The sequence below is a fragment of the Colobus angolensis genome, unplaced genomic scaffold (assembly GCF_000951035.1).
Source record: "Colobus angolensis palliatus isolate OR3802 unplaced genomic scaffold, Cang.pa_1.0 Scaffold4, whole genome shotgun sequence".
NCBI classification, from domain to species: Eukaryota; Metazoa; Chordata; class Mammalia; order Primates; family Cercopithecidae; genus Colobus; species Colobus angolensis.
In genome coordinates this window covers 4630268-4638029 of record NW_012117376.1, presented here as the reverse complement: position 1 = coordinate 4638029, position 7762 = coordinate 4630268, and positions in this window count along the sequence as shown.

Sequence of the window (7762 nt, the reverse complement as noted above, 5' to 3'; positions counted from 1 at the left end):
AATAATAATAATAATAATAATTTCGGCCAGGTGTGGTGGCTCATGCCTGTAATCCCAGCACTTTGGGAGGCCGAGGCTGGTAGATTGCCTGTGGTCAGGAGTTTGCGAACAGCCTGGGCAACACGGTGAAACCCCGTCTCTACTGAAAATACAAAAAGAAAATTAGCCAGGCATGTCAGCATGGCGACTGAGGCAGGAAAATCGCTTGAACCCGTGAGGCAGAGGTGGCAGTGAGCCAAGATCGCGTCACTGCACTCCAGCCTGGGCGACAGAGTAAGACTCTGTCTCAAAAAAAAAAAAAAAAAAAAAAAGTCATTCCATACAGTTATGAAACTTCTGTTAGAGAGTACCCTGCTTGAAGGCCAGAGCTGTTTTTCTTGTTTATCGTAGTAGCCTCTGACTTTTAAAATGGTACAGGGCCTCGGTGCAGTGGCTCAGCCTGTAATCCCAGCACTTTGGAGAGGCTGAGGCAGGTGGATCACTTGAGGCCAGGAGTTCAGCCAGAATAAGAGGAGTTAGACCACTTGTTCAAGTGGGAGCTTATGGGAACCTGAACTAGATCAATGGTAATAACAATGGAGAGAAGAGGATGGTGAAACTCTGTCTCTACCAAAAATGCGAACATTAGCCCAGTGTGGCGGCACACGCCTGTAATCCCAGCTACCCTGGAGGCTGACAGGCAAGAATCACTTGAACCCAGGAGTCAGAGGTTGCAGTGAGCCCAGATTGCACCACTGCGCTCCAGCCTGGGCAACACAGTGAAACTCTGTCTCAAAAAATAAAAATACACTGGGCACGGTGGTTCATGATTGTTATCCCAGCACTTTGGGAGGCCGAGCAGGTGGATCACTTGAGGCCAGGAGTTCAAGACCAGCCTGGCCAACATGATGAAACCCCGTCTCTGCTAAAAATACAAAAATTAGCCAGATGTGGTAGCAGGCACCTGTAATCCCAGTTACTTGGGGAGTCTGAGGCAGGAGAATTGCTTGAACCTGGGAGGCAGAGGCTGCAGTAAGCCGAGATATTGCCACTGCACTCCAGCCTGGGTAGCAGAGTGAGACTTGGTCTCAAAAAAAAAAAAAGAAAAAAGAAAAGAAATATAATAATAGAATAAAGTAAAATGGCACAAGGCTGGGCACAATGGCTCATGCCTATAATTCTAGCACTTTGGGAGGCTGAGACAGGAGGATGACTTGATCTCAGAAGTTCAAAACCAGCCTGAGCAACATAGTGAGACCTCATCGTTACTAAAAAAGTTTTTTAAAAATTAGCTTAAGGCCGAGGTGGGCAGATCACAAGGTCAGGAAATCCAGACTATCCTGGCCAACACTGTGAAACCCCATCTCTACTGAAAATACAAAAAATTAGCTGGGTGTGGTGGCACACGCCTATAATCCCAGCTACTCAGGAGGCTGAGGCAGGAGAATCGCTTGAACCCCGGAGGTGGGGGTTGCAGTGAGCCGAGATCACACCACTTCACTCCAGCCTGGGCAACAGAGTGAGACTCTGTCTCAAAAAAAAAAAGCTGAGAGTGGTGATGAGCGCCTGTGGTCCCAGCCACTCAGGAGGCTGAAGTGGGAAGATCGCTTGAGCCTGAGGCTGTAGTGAGCCATGATCGCACCACTGCAGTCCAGCCTGGGCAACAGCAGAGCGAGACCCTGACTCAATTTTTGTTTTAAAGGTATACGGCCTGAAATATAGTGGGTGCTTAATAAATAATTGTTGAGGCCAGGTGCAGTGGCTCACGCCTGTAATCCCAGCACTTTGGGAGGCCAAGGCAGGTGCATCCCAAGGTCAGGAGTTTAAGACCAGCCTGGCCAAGGTGGTGAAACCCTGTCTCTACTAAAAATACAAAAAATTAGCCAGGCATGGTGGTGGGCACCTGTAATCCCAGCTACTTGGGAGGCTGAGGCAGAGAATTGCTTGAACCCGGGAGGCAGAGGCTGCAGTGAGCCGAGATCGCACCACTGCACTCTAGCCTGGGTGACAGAGCGAGACTCCATCTCAAAAAAAAAAAAAAGGAATAATTAAATAATAAATAATTGTTGAATAAGTGGTTAAAATACCAGGGACTAAAAAACAAAAAAAAAGGTTAAGACCTTTTCCCAAGGTATAACAGTACATGTACACACCATCAGCTAGTCTGTGTGCAGAAGCTCCCTTACCACGACACTAGGCAAATCTAAAGTATCTATAAAATATTGATCCACTTGAGCACCTATTTTAAGCTTGTACTAGATACAAAGAATATAAAGACAAATAAAATACAATCTTGTTCTCAGAGAGCTTCCCACTGCAGTCAGAGACAGGCAAGCAAACAAGCACGTGTGACATGGAAGTAGCTGTGGGAGGGAGCTACTTGTCCTTGAGGGAGGGACAACTGACCATGCCTGGGGTAAGTCAGTGGGGAGATGACTCCTGAACTGAGTTTCTAAGATGAATTGAAGTTCTCCAGGCTGGTACAGGGAGGAGAAGGCATTCCAGGTATGTGAAGGGGCTTGAAAAAACATGTTGTGTTTGAGGAACTAAAAGTAGGTCAGTGTGACTAGAGCATGGTGTGGAGGTGTGGCCAGAATAAAGGCTAAACATGTTATGAAGAGGTTAGGTAATGAAGGTTAAACCAGGAACAAAAGGTCTGGAATGATATGCCTAAAATTTTAGCTTTTAGACAGTATGAACGGAGCAGATGGGGTGTGGGGAGGGGTTTTGTTAAGGAGAGCGATATGACCAGATACATGCTTGAGAAAGATTATTCTAGCAGCATATGAAGCATGGATTGGAAGGGTATTAGACTGGAGGCAGGAAGACCAGTTGTCTAAGTGGGAGATTATGGAAACCTGAACTAGGTCAATGGTAGTAACAATGGAGAGAAGAGGATGGATTGGAAAAAGGGGCAAAGTTGACAGAGCTTGATGGATGATTAACCTTGAGGGGCAAGGGACAGTGGAGCCGATGTGACTCCAGTGACACCCACATTTCTGGACTGGTGAGTGATGGATTGTGATGCCATTCACCAAAATTAAGAATCCAGGTAACTAATTCCAAATACAGACTCACTTTAACTTGGTGCAAATTAATGTGTGGAATGAAAGATTTCTCCTTCCTCGCTTTCCCCTGTCTACTCATTGTCCAAATTGGAGTCACTTCTGGTGACTAAAGAGGGGGTCCCCAGGCTCAGCCTTTCTCTCCATTCTATTTCCAAACTGCTATCCCTACAGCACCCCAAACCCGAACTCTTTTGTATTCCATTCACATATTTTCTTTTCTTTCTTTCTTTTTTTGTTGTTGAGACAGAGTCTTGCTCTGTTGCCCAGGCTGGAGTGCAGTGGCGCAATTTCGGCTCACTGCAACTTCTGGCTGCTGGGTTCAAGTGATTCTCCTGCCTCAGCATCCTGAATAGCTGGGACTACAGGTGCCCGCCACCACGCCCAGCTAATTTTTTTGTATTTTTATAGAGACAGGGTTTCACCATGTTAACTAGGATGATCTCGATCTCCTGACCTTGTGATCTGCCCGCCTTGGCCTCCCAAAGTGCTGGAATTACAGGCGTGAGCCACGGCGCCTGGCCTCTATTCACATATTTTCTCTTCAATTCCCCTTTTCGCTACCTACCCAGGAAAAGTGAATACGAGAAATTCTTCTATCCTGCTGTGTTCAATTTTTTTTCTCAAGCTTTTTACTTCAGTTTTTATAAAAACCCAAGTGTTTTCACGACTCCCACCTCCATTAAAGAAAGTTAATGGCTTGGTGGTGACAGTAGTGTTTATTTAGACATTAGCATCCCTAGCACTTGTCAATTATACTTCAATTACTTACGCCTCAACCAGTCTTAAGAGACTATTCATTTATGTATGCTTGGGGAAAAAGAATGCTACCACATAAGGACAAACAGAGTCTGGTCCATTCCTCCTTTTTTTTTTTTTCCCGAGACAGAGTTTCGTGCTGTCGCCCAGGCTGGAGTGCAGTGGTGCAATCTCGGCTCACTGCAACCTTCGCCTGCCGGATTCTCCCGCCTCTGCCTCCCGAGTAGCTGGGACTACAGGCCCCGCCACCACACCCGGCTAATTTTTGTATTTTTAGTAGAGATGGGGTTTTGCCATATTGGCCAAGCTGGTCTTGAACTCCTGACCTCAGGTGACCTGCCCACCTCAGCCTCCCAAAGTGCTGGGATTACAGATGTGAGCTACCACGCCCGGCCCATTCCCACTGCTGTTACATTTCAGCTCCTGCTTATAGATTGGCTAATATTTGACCCCCTGCAGGAATGCCAGGTAATTCAACTATACCTAGAAAGGTAGAGCCTTATGAGAATACAGTAACTCCTTCAAACACAATATAGTTGGGATAGAGGAACACTTAGGAACTTCTAAGACAGGAGGTGTTATTGGACAGACAATATAATTTTGTGCTTACTATAGGCCCAAAGGATGGTTTTACCAGGGGTATTCAACCAGGGGATTTATCATGATTGTCAGAATGGCCCAGACTCTATTGGCATTTTTGTGTAAGACCAAGGTTGCTAAATGTCAGTGAGAAACATTACAATAGGCAAAGAGGAAAAGGAGAAGTATTTTAGGCAGAGAAAATAGAATGCGTAAAGGCATGGAGACAGGAATGATAGTAAGATACTAAGGGAGATGTCCAACTAATGACTTTAGTGGGGACTAGGTGATGATGGTAAGGAAAGTAGGGAATAAGATCTAAAGATTGTTTAAATCCAACTCAGTAAGCATCTACAGAGTGTCTATTTGGAGCCTGAATATCTGCTAGACTCATGAGATATCAGAGAAAACAAGACAAGTTACCTTTCTCTGAGGATAAAATATCATTACAAATAAATAAATTGTGGAGTAGATTGTGATGAGTGTTATAGAAAAGATATGAGGTCCTTGCTCCGGAAGCAGGATCATAGCAGACCTTGAATATGAAGAACAGAACTATAAGACATACAGTCATTCATGCACCGCACAAACTTTTATTGAACATTGTGGTAGACTGAGAGAATAATCATGGCTGTGTCCTTTCCCTTTTTCAATGTGATTTTGCTGTACCTCCCATCTAATTCAGTATCTCTTAAATCTGGGCTGTCGTAGTTACTTGCATTAATCAACAGAATAGGCTGAGTACGGTTGCTCATGCCTGTAAATCCAATACTTTAGGAGGCTGAGGTAGGTGGACAGCTTGAGCCCAGGAGTTCAAAGCCAGTCTGGGCAATGTGGCAAAACCCTATCTCTACAAAAAATACAAAATTTAGCTGGGGCTGGTGGTGCATGCCTGTGGCCCCAGCTACTCAGAAGGGTGAGGTAGGAGGATCACCTGAGCCCGGTGAGGTCCAGTTACAGTGAGCCATGATTGTACCACTGCACTCCAGCCTGGACAACACAGCAAGACCCTCTCTCCCACTCCCTGACCCCCCAAAATCAACAGAATGTATTGCAAGTAGCTTTGTACTGGGCACAGCAGCTCATGCCTGTAATCCCAGCTACTCAGGAGGCTGAGGTGGGAGGATCACTTGAGCCCAGGAGGTCAAGGAGCAGTGAGCTGTGATCACACCACTGCACTCCAGCCTGGGCTACAGAGTGAGATTCTGTCTCAACAACAACAACAACAACAAAAAGAAGGTAGCATTGTATAGTTTCTGAGGCTAAACCTTAAGGGATTTTTCAGCTTTCAGTTTCATTATCTCAGAGCACTGCGGCCGTTAATTTTTATTTATTTATTTTTTTTGAGATGGAGTTTTGCTCTTGTTGCCCAGGCTGGAGTGCAATGGCACGATCTCGGCTCACCACAGCCTCTGCCTCCTGAGTCCAGGCGATTCTCCTGCTTCAGCCTCCCAGATAGCTGGGATTACAGGCATGCGCCACCATGTCTGGCTAATTTTGTATTTTCAGTAGAGATAGGGTTTCTCCATGTTGGTCAGGCTGGTCTTGAACTCCCAACCCTCAGCCTCCCAAAGTGATGGGATTACAGGATTGAGCCACCATGCCTGGCCTGTGGCCACTATTTAAGAAACCAAGTTATCCCATTGAATGGACCACCTCAGCCAACAGCTAATTGCCAGACATGACCATCCTGGATGACCCAGCCGCATTTAGCCACCAGATGAATACAACCATGTGAGTGACCAAACATGAGACCAGGAGAATAATCAACCAGCTAAGCCCAGCCAAATTACAGAATTATGGGCCGGGTTCTGTGGCTCACACCTGTAATCCCAGCACTTGGGAGGCCGCGACAGGTGGAACACTTGAGGTCAGGAGTTCGAGACTAGCTTGGCCAACGTGGTGAAACCCTGTCTCTACTAAAAATACAAAAATGAGCTGGGCATGGTGGCGCATGCCTATAGTTCCGGCTACTTGGGAAGCTGAGGCAGGAAAATTGCTTGAACCTGGGAGGTGGAGGTTGCGGTGAGCCAAGACAGCGCCACTGCACTCCAGCCTGGGCGACAGAGCAAGACTCCATCTCAAAAAAAAAAAAAATTACAGAATTACGGGCAAATAAATGATTGTTGTTTGTTGTTTAGTATGGTTTGTTATGCAGTAATGCATAATTAAAAGAAGCTCCTATCATGGGTTAGACATTGTTTGAATGCAGCCTTCCATATGTATTATTTAGCTGACACAAGAAACCTATAGAGTGGGTAACTTTTATTATCCCCATTTTTATAAATGGAAACTGAGGCCCAGAGTAGGAGAGAGGGTTTATTATTCAGGATCACAGAGCTAATTAATAGCTTAGCTGGAATTTGAATCTCATCTCTCTAACTCCAAGTCCAATGCTCTTTTCACTGCTCCAGGATGCTTCTTTGCTGTAATTACAGATGCATGACCCTATTATCTTCTTAAAAGATAGATATCAACTCTTGTTAGGAATGCCAAGTTTTAGAAGGGTGTTAGATATAAGAGTTCCCAATATAAGACTATGTATCTGATCAATAAGCCCAGATGCTACTAGTAATACTCAGAAAATCACCAAATGTAATGCCTGACACAATGATGCTATAATTTTTCCTTCTAATGGACCCAAATGAGACTTACATATTGTGACCATTAAATACGGTATGGTTATCACAACCCCTCTGCCATTTCTTATATCTACATGTCTGTATTGAGAGAGACAGATAAACAAATGCAAATGTCCTTCTTTTTTTCATTTTTTTCTTTATGAGACAGGGTTGCCCAGGCTGTAGTGCAGTGGCACGATGTCGGCTCACTACAACCTCCGCCTCCTGGGCTCAAGCCTGCCTCCCGCCTCAGCCTCCCAAGTAGCTGGGACTACAGGCATGCACCACTACATCTGACTAATTTTTGTGTTTTTTGTAGAGACGGGTGCTTACCATGTTGCCCAGACTAGTCTCAAACTCCGAAGCTCAAGGGATCCTCCTCCCTTGGCCTCCCAAAATGCTGGGATTACAGGCATGAGCCACTGCAATTGGCTGCAAATGCCCTCCTTAAAGTTTCTTTATTTGGAAATCCTTCTGGTTTATTTTGTTTTGTTGTTGTTTGTTTTTTTCCCCAATATGAAAATCTTGTTTAATTGGGATGCTTGGTCCATTACATTTAATACAATTATTAATGTGCTTGGGTTTGTCTATCATAATCTTTTAAAAATCCTTTTCTTTTTGATTTTTTTTGTTTGTTTGTTTTTGAGATAGAGTTTCGCTCTTCTTTTCCAGGCTGGAGTGCAATGGCGGGATCTCAGCTCACCGCAACCTCTGCCTCCTGGGTTCAAGCGATTCTCCTGCCTCAGCCTCCCGAGTAGC